We start from the raw sequence: 14,602 nt of genomic DNA on the forward strand, positions 1-14,602 counted from the left end.
CAAGCCTTCCCTATGAATTCCTGATTCAGAGATTAATAAATTCAAATCTATTCTCAGATAATAATTCTGTTCAAATGCTGTTCAATTTTTAATATTAAGAAATTAGAAAATATTGCAATGGGATGATTTAAATAAAAGCTTTGACTCAGACTCCATTCATGGTGATTTATATAGATGCCTCCATGCAGACTCGATAGCAAACTTGGTCTCCCTGCTTCAACTTTCAATTGCAGCCCACAGGTTCAGGTTTTCCTACCCCCAGTTCTCCACTGATGTATTTATCAGGGTCAACCTTGTCTATTATCTAAATCATCCAAGCTGCTTAGGAAAATTTCCACTTAGCTGGGGCACTGTTAAAAATAGTCCAGTTTAAATTACAAAAAGACGATGATGTTTTAAGAGTGTTTGCAATTTTAAGTATATAGGCACCATTCTAATAGAACAGCAGGGATATTAAGCCTGAAATCTGCATTTCTGAAGAGAGTGGAAGAAGTACAGTACAGTGGTACCTCGAGATACGAGTTTAATTCGTTCCGGACCTGGGCTCTTAAGTCGAGCAGCTCTTATCTCGAACGACTTTTCCCCATAGGAATTAATGTAAATAATTTTAATTGGTTCCAGCCCTCAAAAAACTCACAAAGTTAGTCTAAATTATGCAGAAAGACATGTTTTTAATGAAGAAATGTACATGTACATATAAATGAATAATGAAGTTTCTTTCACTTAACTTGTAAACTTTCTTAAACTTTTAAATTTACATATGTTCAACTTCTCTGCCACCCAATCCTGTAGGACAGAGGTCCCCAACCCTTTTTGCACCAGGGACCGGCTTTAAGCGATCAAGAGAGGAATGGGTGAATGAATGGACGGAGGGTGGGAAGGAAGGAAGGAAAGAGGGAAGGGACAGGAACAGAGGAAGGAAGCAAGGAAACTTATGAAAGGGGAGAGTAAGAGAGGAATGAGTGAAGGGAGGGAGGGAGGGAAGAAGGTGGGAAGGAGAAAGAAAAGAAGAAATAGAGGAAGGGAAGGTAAAAGAGAGAAAGAAAAAGAAAGAAAGAAAGAAAGAAAGGGGGAAGGGACAGGAACAGAGGAAGGAAGCAAGGAAACTTATGAAAGGGGAGAGTAAGAGAGGAATGAGTGAAGGGAGGGAGGGAGGGAAGAAGGTGGGAAGGAGAAAGAAAAGAAGAAATAGAGGAAGGGAAGGTAAAAGAGAGAAAGAAAAAGAAAGAAAGAAAGAAAGAAAGGGGGAAGGGACAGGAACAGAGGAAGGAAGCAAGGAAACTTATGAAAGGGGAGAGTAAGAGAGGAATGAGTGAAGGGAGGGAGGGAGGGAAGAAGGTGGGAAGGAGAAAGAAAAGAAGAAATAGAGGAAGGGAAGGTAAAAGAGAGAAAGAAAAAGAGCAAGAAAGAAAGCTGCAAGCACCCCCCCGAGCCCCCCAGGCCGGCTGCAACCTTTTAAAACACGCGCGCCGCTTCGCAGCTGTCTCCTGAAGCCGAACGCGGAAGTTAGCGTTTGGCTTCAGGAGACAGCTCCTTGGTGCTTGTATCTCGAATTTGGGCTTGTAAGTAGAACAAAAATATCTCTCCCCTCCCAGCTCTTATCTCGAGTTGCTCTTAAGTAGAGCAGCTCTTATGTCGGGGTTCCACTGTAATCCCTTCCTTTCCTAAAAGGCTTCTTTATAAAAGCAAATAATGCAAATAGATTTTTTAAATATTTCTTTTATGATATTTGTGGATCCAAAGGACTTTAGCAGCTGGACTTAGGCATGAAACTATCCAACTTTTAATATATCCATAGGAACTTTGAGTGCTGCAGATTTGAGACTACTCCTTGTCTCTCCCCCACCAAACATTCAACTTGTTTTTCAAGTTGTTCTTCCTGACGTTTATTATGTAAGTCTTAGTGGAAGATATGTGTCTTTGTGTCCACTGAAATATATCTAACTGGCATTTAAATTACATTAACACTTTTTTGTACAGTTTTGAGTGTGAGAGATCACACTAGGCAAGCGTCCTTCCTGTTCGTAAATGTCTAATTTGCTGTTTTCAAATTGCTGTGAATCTTCCTTGCTTAGTCCTGCTGCATGAATTCACTGGTACAGATATTTCTGACAAGTGGACGCTAGCTTAGTGAGAATTCATTGTTCTTAATGGATTGAGAAGGATGTGCGGTGTGAATGCATTTTCATTGCCATACTAGCTCTTTGCTCTTGTTCCAGGGAGATGAAAATCATATGGCGATAAAAGCCCTGGGTTTCTCTGTCTCTTTTGTTGCACTTGCTGTGGGGCTTGTTGGAAAGGTGTTTATGGTCAGAAGTTTTCCTGGTCTCTGTTAGAAACCATTTATACTTTCTATGAACCCTACATGTAAAGAAAGATGAAAGGACCATAAAGGTACAATTTAAATAAAAAGGGGAATATAAACCATGTTTTTAGCTCATAAAAAAATAGACCGTGAAACAATTGGACTTTTAAACTCTGTGTGGAATAGATTTGGGATAAAGGGTTTTACTGTAAGACTTATGTCCTGAATGAAATGGTGAAAAACCTCCATGTAATATTAATATTAATAATCCCAAATAATTGGTACCTCTTTCTTTTGTAAATAAATAGTAGGATTCATCTCTGAATCAGGAGTTTAATATTTATACAGTAAACCTAGAAGATCCCTGGATCTTAATTCCTGGATAGGTCAGTGGATTTGTAGTTGGCTGAAGCATAGATATCAGAGGGTTGTTGTTAATGGCGAGTATTCTGAGCAGAGCCTAGTTACAAGCGGTGTGCCACAAGGGTCTGTTCTGGGTCCTATTCTTTTTAATATCTTTGTGAGTGACATAGGGGAAGGTTGGTAGGGAAGGTTTGCCTATTTGCCGATGACTCTAAAGTGTGCAATAGGGTTGATATTCCTGGAGGCATCTGTAATATGGCAAATGATTTAGCTTTACTAGATAAGCAGTCAAAGCAATGGAAACTGCAGTTTAATGTTTCCAAATGTAAAATAATGCACTTGGGCAAAAGGAATCCTCAATCTGAGTATTGTATTGGCAGTTCTGTGCTAACAAAAACTTCAGAAGAGAAGGATTTAGGGGTAGTGATTTCTGACAGTTTCAAAATGGGTGAACAGTGCAGTCGGGCGGTAGGGAAAGCAAGTAGAATGCTTGGCTGTATAGCTGGAGGTATTATAAGCAGGAAGAGAGAGATTGTGATCCCGCTGTATAGAGCGCTGGTGAGACCACATTGGAATACTGTATTCAGTTTTGGAGACCTCATTTACAAAAAGATATTGATAAAATTGAACGGGTTCAAAGATGGGCTAAAAATTGGTGGAAGGTCTTAAGCATAAAACTTATCAGGAAAGACTTAATGAATTCAATCTGCATAGTCTGGAGGACAGAAGGGAAAGGAGGGACATGATTGAAACATTTAAATATGTTAAAGGGTTAAATAAGGTTCAGGAGTGAAGTGTTTTTAATAGGAAAGTGAACACAAGAACAAGGGGGCACAATCTGAGGCTAGTTGGGGGAAAGATTAGAAGTAACGTGAGAAAATATTATTTTACTGAAAGAGTAGTAGATGCTTGGAACAAACCTCCAGCAGACGTAGTTGGTAAATCCACAGTAACTGAATGTAAACATGCATCCTAAGATAAAATACAAGAAATAGTATAAGGGTAGACTAGATAGACCATGAGGTCTTTTTCTGCCGTCAATCTTCTATGTTTCTATGTTTCTAAGATGACAAATGTTCTTTAGATTCCACTTAAAACCACAAAATAATTTGGCCCAGCTACTGTTCCACTATCTGGGATGATGGAGAGATTATGAAAAGGTTGAGGAGAAAATACCCTTTTCCAAATTTTCCATTTCAAAGCAATGTTGTGATGAACTACAAGTTCTATACTCACTAGCAAATGGAATCTTATCAGATTCAGTTTTCTAAATAAAGCTTAGTTCAGTTCACACTAATGTAGAATTAGAAGGCAGAATTCCCAAGGACCTGAGATAGGCCAATGTTTGATGGTATTAAAGGTACTCTTGCAGGATGTAAGCTATTCAGAGCAAATTACCTTTTTGCAATTGACAGGTGATAATTTTTGTCAATGCCAGTGACATTCAAGTGATGCTCCAGAAGTTTTGGGATTGCAGCTAAAACATCTATCATTATCGATATCTCTTTGCTTGCCTTTGCCTCAGTTTCTGTTTCTATTTGCAAGTATTTATATTTGGGTTTTCTCAGGCCTTTCTCTTCTATTTTGCTGTTTCCACATATACGGAGACATGTTCAGTGTCCAGACTTCCTGCTAACAGTTGTTAAGTCTCAGATATTGTTGTTATAGTTGATTGCATATACAGACAGCTTTTGAGACTGGATTTGGCATTTTTATCCACTTGGTCCAAGCACCAAGGACCTGGGATAGGCAGACGTGGATAAAGTAGTAGTAAAAGTAAATGTGGTAAAAGTATTGTTGCAGAATGGAAGCTATGATGATTATTATTGTTATTGTATTTGGATTGCTGCAACAACTTGGGGAAAAGGGGAGAGGTCTTTTGTAGATAATGTAAGGTTGAAGATTTTGGGATTGGGAGAGAAAACAACAGAGTGCGGTAGTGAATTCCAGGCATTGACCACTCTATTGCTGAAATCCTATTTTCTGCCGTCTAGTTTGGAGCAATTTACATTTAGTTTGTATCTATTGCATGCTCTTGTGTTGTTGTTAAAAGTGATGTAGTCGCTAACAGGGAGTACTAGTGACTGGCTTGTGTCATAAGTGTCCTTGGCAGTCATCCCAAAGCAGTTTGATCGTGATTCTGAAGTGATGACACATTAGTTAATCAATAGATCCAGTAACCAAATCCCTATTTTCTTCATCTCCCAAAGTTGTGGCTTTCCTTGAAATCACAAAGATCCAGCAAATATATTTCGCAGCTGTGTTACTGATCTTGGTTTGTTATGTTCTCAATTTGTTTATATTCAGTTTATTAAATCCCTTGGCCATGTTGATGGCTTTGGTTGTGTTTCAACAGTGGTGTCATGCCTCAGAGGTGATATGATTCTTTCCCAGGCAAAGATATGACACAAAGAATATGATCAATATTCTTGCTGCTAAAGTAGTTTTCATCATCTTACAGCCTTGTCTAACAATTGTAATAATTAGAAGAATTCTGCAATGTGAAGTCTGTATACATAAGCCTTCTAGCAACAAACTAGGAGAGTCAGACCTTGAAATTAAGCAGCATAATGGTGATTGGTGGAAGATTTTTGCTTTGAATGGATTCTTCATGAAAAGCTTTGTGGGCAGAGAGAATTTTTAAACCTTTTTAAACTAAGTGTTATCAATACAATGAGGACCCGGATTGTGGGGGCAATAGGCTGGCTCTGTTAAAAAGTGCTATTGCTAACATGTTGTAAGCCTCCCTGAGTCTAAGGAGAAGGGCGGCATAAAAATCGAATAAATAAAAATAAAAAAATAAAATAAAATGTCATTTCTGTCCCATAACCAGGCCTAAATTCTGACTGGAAGGAGGTCCAGATAAACTGTGTTATCAGAACTCTCTGCAGCTGCCAAGCAACCCACCTTAAAATGGGAAATGGAAAACTGAAAATGTTGTCAATGCAGGGAGAATCAAGTGATTATTATTATTTTTTTTAAAAAAGAGGGGCAAAATTAGTGCCTCCTTAAAAGGCCAGAGGAATGTCTCCTGTGGCAGAGGAATTTATTGCTGCTTGAACCCACCTGCTAGTCGCCATCCTGGCTTTTCACCAACCAAGCAGGATAAGTATTTAATTTACAGTAGTTGAACTGATAGCATCGAGGGCCCTGTCCATTTCATTCAGGTCCAACAGGATTAAACTGTTCCCAGATAACTGGGCAAGACCATTGCCTGGGCATCCCACATGGACTTGTACCATGTGTGGGTTTCAGCTGGAAACAAATCTGAGTGACTTTTTCCACTAAGTGTTGAGCATATTCCACTATGTGACTCTGAAGATGATCAGCTAAGCTCCCCTGTCCCAGAAGGAACCCAATGACCCAGAACAGAGTTGTGGTGGCAACACTCTGCAGATGCAAGAAAAGCAGATAAATAATGCTGTTTTGCTCCCGTTACCACCACAAGATAGACCTTAATAGTGGCTCTAAGCTGTATCTGGTTGGAGTCATCCTTAGTTTTCCTTTAGCAGTACTCTAGACATCTGTTAATCCTTTTTAAGATCCATAACTCCTTCATGAACCATTGGGACAGTCAGAAGCAATGGGTGAAGAGAGGCTGCATAGATGCAACGCTATCTAGAGCCCGGCCCTACAACATTGCAGAATAATACAACTCCTTTACTTTCAATTTATTTTGTTGACTATTAGGCAAGTACCTATTGAATAATAATTGTCTGAAGGTGGTTGTCATATATAAGTCAATAGTGATTGACATGTAAATGGAATATATCCTGTTTATACAAAGATACTTTAGAATCTGTTAATAGAGCAATATTATCTGCCTGACCGTATGCATGTTATATGAAATATTATACCATGTTCCATATACAAAATTGCACACCATTGTAAGTATGAAAGCTGAATAATACTTTGCAACATGTGTATATATGTGGATTTTATTTCCTTTATTTATTTATTTATTAGTTCAATTTGTATGCTGCTCAATTCCCTAAGGACTCTGGACACATGAAGATGAAAGCCCCTAAGGCGACTTTGGACACATGAAGATGAAAATGTCAATGTTAGGGGCTCTTAAGAAGGGGACCATTCTTGTATAACTAGAAATTTGTTCATAAGGTCTCATGATGTCCCTCCTGAATAAAAGGTGGATTAACCAAGGATATAAAGGATTAACGCATTGCTACTTTCCATAAAATAAATACGTTTCTAGACATAACATAGCTAGCTGATGCAGCTCATGAAACATAATCACAGAACTTCTCAGAACAAATCATTTCACAATTATTTCAATGACTGAGTTGGAACAAGTTATAAAATAAATGTTTTCAATTCTAACAGCTTCTTTTCGGCCGATCATTGGTGAGCCAATTTCAAACAGCTGAATCTCGTATTTCTCTTTTATATAATTTTATTTAAAATCTCATTTCTTTTAATAAATGTTATAGTTTGATAGAAATAGGTCAGGAAAGCTCCAAAATGAAACCAGAACCTCTAGGCTATATATCCGATGAAGTGAACTACAGCTCACAGAAGCAATGCCATTTAATACAATTTGTTTGTCCTAAAAGGTGCTTACCAGGTTCCTGGTTTTCTACTGCTCAGATTGTATTGTTTCCAGGTTAATAGTGTAACAAAACAAAACTTCTGGTCAGAAAGCTAGAATTCTACTTTTTTAAACAAATTTGGGCAGATTAAATAATATATAACACTGTCTAAATAGCAATGATTCTGTTATGTTAGATTTTTCTATTGAAAATTATCTAAGAATGTCTTTAGTCCATTTTCTTTATTTAAAGAATTAAAGTAACTTGTCCTGTTGTTATTTAAATTATTTCTTTTTAATCCTTTCATTTCCAGTGGGACAAAAACCAAGACAAAATATAAAGTTATCATTTGAAATAGGTAAATGACACCTAACGTCACAATTGACATAGACCTATTCTGTTAGTAGAGAAATATGTGGTGCACATAATACAAATTTGTGCCTGCACAGAGCATTTTCTCTCAAGTAAAAAAGCAGGAATCCTCTGCACGCTTTGAGGATTTGGACTGTGACCAATAGGTATTAGATGCTTGTAGTGTATTTTATTTCCAGAATGGAACAAAAGAATTCAAATAAATGGAAAGGATCAGAGACAAAGGCAGAGAATACAGCAACTGGCATTCCTTTCCAATTGTTGATACTGTAATATTTTGCCAGTGCTCTTGTAACAGTATAATTGTTTTTTTTTTTAATGGCATGCTAAGGGTACTGTAGATAAACCGCAAATGTGCCTCCAGTGTCTATAAAATCCTAAATAGACTGTAGAAGGGTGTCTTTGGGAATGATAATGATTTAGGCTTGTTATCTTAGGGATGTCTGCTATGCAAGAAGCAAATGAAAAGCAACTGGGCAAAACAGTCTGTTTTAAAAGAATATGTACTATATAGCCACACAAATGCACTGCGGCTGAAGAATTAATTTCACTAGACAGAATATTGTGGCGGGTTTGTGTGGGAGAAACACCAAGGGCTTTGTTGCCATCTATATTTTATTTTCTTATAGAGCTTTATGAATATAAGGTAATGAAGACAGAAGGAAAGAATCAGGCAACTTGCTAACTCATCTCCATGCATACTTTGTGATAACGGAGAGTCATTAGGTTCTAATTACCAATGAAGTGGAAGGTCCTTTTTTGGTTAAAAACTCTCTATTTATAGCAACAGTGCAATCTACTGAGAAAGAGAGGTAGATGGGGAGGCGAGAGATAGCCCACAAATCATTGCCCTTGTTTTATGGCTGTTTACAAGAAACTGCATAGAATGATATCGGTTTGCATTCAGCATCGTTAAAGTGGAAGAAAATGCCTTGTAGGGGTTAACTTCTTATGCCTGCACTGCAGCCTATTTCTGTCAACACTGGACTTGAGAAACAAACATTTATGCTTTGTGAAATGGAAGTGTATTTTTGAAGACTAGCCGTCAGATATTTTTTGCCCTTCACACTTTCAAATGCTTAGCCTTTTTTCTAAGTTGACTGCAAAGAGCATCAGTTTGCCAGACTAAAAGAGAGATGGTGGGGGATTGGGGTTGGGGGGGAGGAAGGGGCAGAAAGTAAGCGAGAAAAAGAATGGATAAAGGGCTGGGTTGTCTTGACAAGTGCCCATGGCATCACCATCAAATATATGAATTTCAAGTAGAAGATGGCAGGAAGGGTTGGCACAGCACATGCTTCCTTCCAGCCTATGACCTCTGGCTACCTGATTCTTGAGAAGCTTTTCAATCCTTCCAAATGATGTTATTCCAAACTGTCATCTGGTTTACTCGGAGCACACTGTCTCGCAAATAAACATGTTATTTAACTGCAGGTCAAGGTACAGAGCCATTCTGCTAGCAAAATGCCTGAGATACATTAAATGGCACTGACATGAAGAAAGAGATGAAGAGGGATCAAAGTTGTCAGCAGCATGCATGGAATTGGTCTGCTTTTGGGGGGGGGGGTGCACTACTGTGTATTGGAATGTATTTTTTTTTAAGCCATAATATAGTTGAAGATTTAAAATTATGACTTGTCAAATGATTAGGATTAACGGAGCGGGTGTGACAAAATTCAAAGTTCAGGGCAACACTAGCAAAGCACTATCTTCTAGATTTGGTTAAAGCTCCGGGCTGTGTGGCAGGAAAATGTTAAATGGTCAATGGGAAACAGGTTCATGTAAAGTTTGGAGATTTATATGGTTTTAAAAGATCACTTTTTATGAAGACATGCATATTTGTCTCATCCCCCTCATTATACTGTGGTTTATTACAATGGCTGGTATTTTTTTCACAGATTACAGCATATTTAAATGAACCCTCACATTGGTTTGTCCTGCAGGCCCTTTTACTTTAAGTAACAGTATTTTATGTTACTGAATTGTTATGGTTCTTGCTTGCTTTTTTAAACAACAGAAAACATATTTTAAGTTTAATGTTATTAATTAAAGCACAGATGTAAAGTTAGGTTTTAATATCTCTGGTATTTTCCACCATCACAATCAAGAATAAAGATTTACATCGGATACCTAGTAATAAAATATGATTTTACTAATTATACATAAATAACATTTATTTTTTATTTATTTTATTTGTCAAAAAAGTATAGGGGTGAAATGTTCCCGGTTTGCGTGTGCCAACCGGTCACGAAGGTAGTGTGGGGTTCCTCCCACCTACCTGGACAATTGGGTTCTTTTTCACATGCACAGAGGGTAAAAGAATCCCAATGGTGGCATCCGGGCAGGTAGGTGGAGCCTTGCACTACCCTTGCAACCGGTTTTCCGATGACCAACAGGAACGAGCAAACCGCAAACATTTCACCCCTGAACAAGTTCAAGGAAACAGGACACATGAAAAAATGGCACAAATAAATGGATATAAAGAAGCAAAATATAGCCATAAACATATAAAATGAGTACATACAAATGGGTACAGTAGGACAGGGACAGTAGGCACGCTGGTGTGCTTATGCACACACACCCCTTAGGGACCTCTTAAGAAATGTGTAAGGTCCAGGCAGTTTAAGGTAAAAAGTATGGGGGTTATAGAAACTAACAATAGGATCAGGTAAAGTGTTCCAGACATTTACTACTCTATTGTAGAAGTTGTATTTTCTGCTGTTAAGATTAGAGCAGAATACATTTAGTTTATAGCTATTTATAGACCTGGTGTTATTGCAGTTGAAATTAAAGTAGTTAACAGGTAGGACATTGTTGTGATTCAGCCTGAGGCTCCTCAGGGACCGGCTGCGTCTCTGCTGGATCCATGCCCGGAGGAGGAGGACAGTGAACAGGAGGGGGAGGACCAGGCAGACGGGGGAGAGGAAAGTCAGGAAGAGGAGGAGGGAGAGCAGCCTGAGAGCCCCGGGGGGGGGGTGCTCTCCCCAGCTAGTAGCCTGGACTCATTGGATGAAGGAGCACAGGCTATAATTGACATGAGACAGCGACGTGCAGCTCAGAGACGGGATCAATTAGAAAGGTATTTGCATCACTGAATTGGCAACAGCTGGGTTTGGGTGTGGTTCTCCTCAGCAGGGTTTAAAAGGCAGGCCCGCCCTTGCAGCCTTGTGGAGCGTTATCAACTGGAAGTTCTGTGACCCTGCTTTGCTTCTCAGCGTCTCTGATCTTGGCTTGTGGCCTAGAAGTCTGGAAGACTTGGGGGAGGCGTGGGTTTGTTATCTCCAGGGTTGTTTTTGACAGCAAGAATCCTGTTTTATTTCATGGCCTTCGTGAAACCTCTGTGAAGTTCCAGCGTGTTCTGTCTGTAAGAACACTTTCTGTTACCTGTGTTTGCTTTGAATTATATAAACTGCCTTTGCTTTTTACCAGTGTGTCTGGCTTCTCTTTTTGGTTTGGTGTTGGCTTCTGGAGAGACCCAGACAGAACAGACATTAAGGTAGATTTATACTAAGCTTATGTCAGAATGTAGACTGTGTATTTCAAGGTTATCCAGGCCTAAAATTTCAAGTCTGGAATAAGGAATTTTATTGTGAGCAGAGGAGCTGAGTACTCTTCTTATAGACCCTCTCTAATGTATTAATATCAAAAATACAGTGTGAGTTTCTGGCAGGTGAGCAGTATTCAAGGATAGGTCTGGCAAAGGTTTTGTATGCCCTAGTTAGAAGTATAACGTTACCAGAGAGAAAATAAGTTGATTTTAGCAATGTTGTTACAGTGAGATCTAGAGCCTAGATCTTTTGAAATTAGCACACCAAGGTCCTTGACAGAGTGTGGGTCACCTTTTAGATTGTTTCCATCCAGCTTGTATTTGATATTCTGATTTTTATTGCCAATGTGCAGGAGTGAGCATTTCTTAGCAGAGATTTGGAGTTGCCAATTGTTTGACCATTCAGATACATAATCTGGGCCATTTTGTAGGGTAGGATGTTAAATCATTTTACATTGTCGGCAAAGAGGATGCAGCTGATTACAATAGCATCACAAAGGTGGTTTATGTACAGCAGAAAAAGTGTTGGTCCTGCCTTGAGGGAGCACCACTATTAACTGGTGATGGGTTTGATATAGCATTTCCAATTTTAACTATTTGTTGCCTGTTTGATAGGACTGCAGCTATCCATTTGTGCCGAAATGCCATAACAACGTAATTTTAACAGAAGTTTGTCATGTACCACAGAATCAAAGGCTTTGCAGAAGTCTATGTAGATTGCAACTATTGCTTTACCCTGATCAAATTGAGATGTCCAAATGTTTTTGCAACGTATGAGTTGCAGATTACATGACAAATTTTTCCTGAAACCAAATTGCTTATTAGAGAGTAAGTTATTCGTCACTAAGTGGAGGGAGATGGATTGGTTTATGATGGTTTCCGTGACTTTACAGGCAATGCAGCAAAGGGAGATTGGTCTATAATTCTCAACAAGGCCAGGGCCACCTTTTTTGAAAATAGATATGACTGTTGCTAATGACCATAGGACAGGCAAGGAACTCATGGCCTAAAAATTCCATCGTCTGCATTTTATTTCCATTTGTGAAAAAAGAAGAAACTGCACATGTGGGCATGCCTATGTATTTTATATTGACATAAACAAAATGTTTCATTCAAAATTAGGGGCAACATATTTCCTGAAGGAGGAAAAAGCTGTCCTGGAAAATTATATAGAAGTATGAAAAACTGAAGGAATGAAAAGCGATTTACACTTTTTTAAAAAAAAAAGTCTGACCAAATATCCCTTCATAAAGAAATGGAGTTAGCACTGGAGAATCCTTTTTAACGTTTGAATGCCTGTTAGCTACTATAATTGCTAGCAAATCCCACTGTAATTTAAATTAAAAAATAAAAAGTAAAATGCGCAAATTAGCATATAAATAAAAAAGCAGGAAAGTGGAGAAGCTTTGGGAGGAAGAGAAAGGAAAATGATTGAAATTGAAACCTCTTTAGAGATTTTATTGCTTTTTTATTTATTTATTTGCTTAATTAAATGCCCCTGAAGTGTGTGAAACATGGTTATAGTTAAAAAGCACTGTTACTTTGTAAATCGTAGGGACAAAGGGCTCTCCTGACTTTAAAGTTTCCATGCACGTAAATGTCAATAGAGTGCCTTCTCCATCATCAGCACTAAATTCACATTGATGCCTCTTTTCTTCTCCGTATTGATCCTTCCATGAGAACGTAGATTTGTATCTGTTAATTAATGCGTCCTGAAACAGCGTTTGTATTAATCAGGCAGATAAGAAAAATTGGATGCCTGCACCCTCATGACAACCGTAAAAGTGCTGGCCCTGATAAAAATCATGGACGGACCTCAATAAAAAAGTTCCTCCTTCCACTCAATAAACTAATCATCCCTGCTTTTAATTATTCGGCAGAAAGATGTGTGGAGATTGGAGAATGTGTAAATCTATTTACTAACAGCAGTGTCTGGGAGGGAGAATGGGGCTGTCAGGCAGGACACTGCTGCAGGCAACGTTCTCTGTCCATCTGCTTCTTGAGAGAGAGAGAGGCTAGAGCTAATTGCAAATAGGCCTTCCATTTTAAGACCCTTTCAAATTATTATTTCTGTTTCATTTCCTTCCATTTCCCATAAGAAGCGTGGGGCTAGCCCCTTGTCATTTTTTTTCAAAGAGATTGGCTTTGATGTGGTTGATCTTCTTTTGGGGACATGACATGCATCCTCTTATAAATAAAGAACAGAATACAGTATGGAAAAATGTAAATAAGAAATAATGAAAAGGAGAGCATCTCGATAAAGCCCGTCACTTTTAACGCATATCTCCTGGCCTGGAGAGACTTTTGATTTCTTTTCATCGGAACACGTTTGGTTCCAAGTCCTAGGAATCTAAATGGATGTGTAATTCTTGTGCCTCTTGTTTTCACCACGGTGTTTTGGCAAAATTCTGTGTGTTTTAAGATAAATGAGCAGCAAACAATCAAGGCCTGTTCTTCTCTGTAGGATCCCTGTCAGTGCACATATGAGCAGCTCCCTAAGTCACACACAAAGAGCTTATACATGTCTTAAGTCCCGTCCCACCCCTTTAAGAGAAGCTTGACTAATCCCTTTTGATGATTTTATTAACTCCCGGGTGGTTGCAGGTGCCAACTGGCCAAGTATGATATTTCATGGATAGGCCAGGAATTCTCCCCTTCACTGGGACCTCTTGTGATAGGAGCGTTGTCAGGCAGAGATAATAAATTAACCGCTACTGTAAAAAGGTGCCTGAAAAGGCATGGCTATAAAGAGGTTTGCCCTTAGTGATCCTATTAAAAAGGAAAGGAGAGATAGTGAAACAAAAGCAAATCCTAAATTCATTAAGAAGCAGTTATTATATATATTCCCTCTCTCCCTCTCCCTCCCTCTCTCCCTTTCTCTCTCTCTCTCTCTCCCTCCTTCCCTCTCTCAAAGTGATGGTGTGATTACTATTCACTTGGCACTTTAATGTGCCATTCTGTTATTTGAGCAGTGTGGTGGAGGCAGAAGCTATTATAGAAGTAATTAGCGTCTTTTCTGGAAAGGGTAGGTCTTACTGAGGTTGAAGTTCAAAAAGCACTTTGCTTGGTTGTTGTGATCATCACTTAATTCTATTAAGGTATCAAATTACCTCTCCTTTTAAAATGATTTTTTCCCCCATTTTTGTTTAAAAAAAACACACTCTGCTTTCAAGGGAGACCTTGAAATCTTTAAAATATAGTATGAAGGCTATGCAGAAGTAACTGGATTCAAGCGAGGCTTACTCTGTGGTAAGTAACAGTGTAGATAAGATTACAGGCGCTGTCAAACCTTTTATTCTTTCTCTTTCAGCCGTTGCAATTATTGTTTCCAGATTTGATATAGGCCATATTAGATGCTACTGAATCAGGGTAACAAGTCTCGACAATTTATTTGAGGAAATGCATTCTTAAATACTGAATAAAATACAACAGGCTTCTCTATCTAAAATTATCGAGATAATTGTTTTTTTT

At 38.6% G+C, this 14,602-nt stretch overlaps 1 protein-coding gene across 6 annotated transcripts in view; it reads left to right on the forward strand.

Annotated features, from left to right (window-relative positions):
• ESRRG (estrogen related receptor gamma) overlaps positions 1-14,602 on the forward strand; it is a 584,956-nt gene that overhangs the window by 556,173 nt on the left and 14,181 nt on the right. The window lies entirely within an intron of this gene.

This window comes from Erythrolamprus reginae, chromosome 1 (genome assembly GCF_031021105.1).
Source record: "Erythrolamprus reginae isolate rEryReg1 chromosome 1, rEryReg1.hap1, whole genome shotgun sequence".
Lineage (NCBI taxonomy): Eukaryota > Metazoa > Chordata > Lepidosauria > Squamata > Dipsadidae > Erythrolamprus > Erythrolamprus reginae.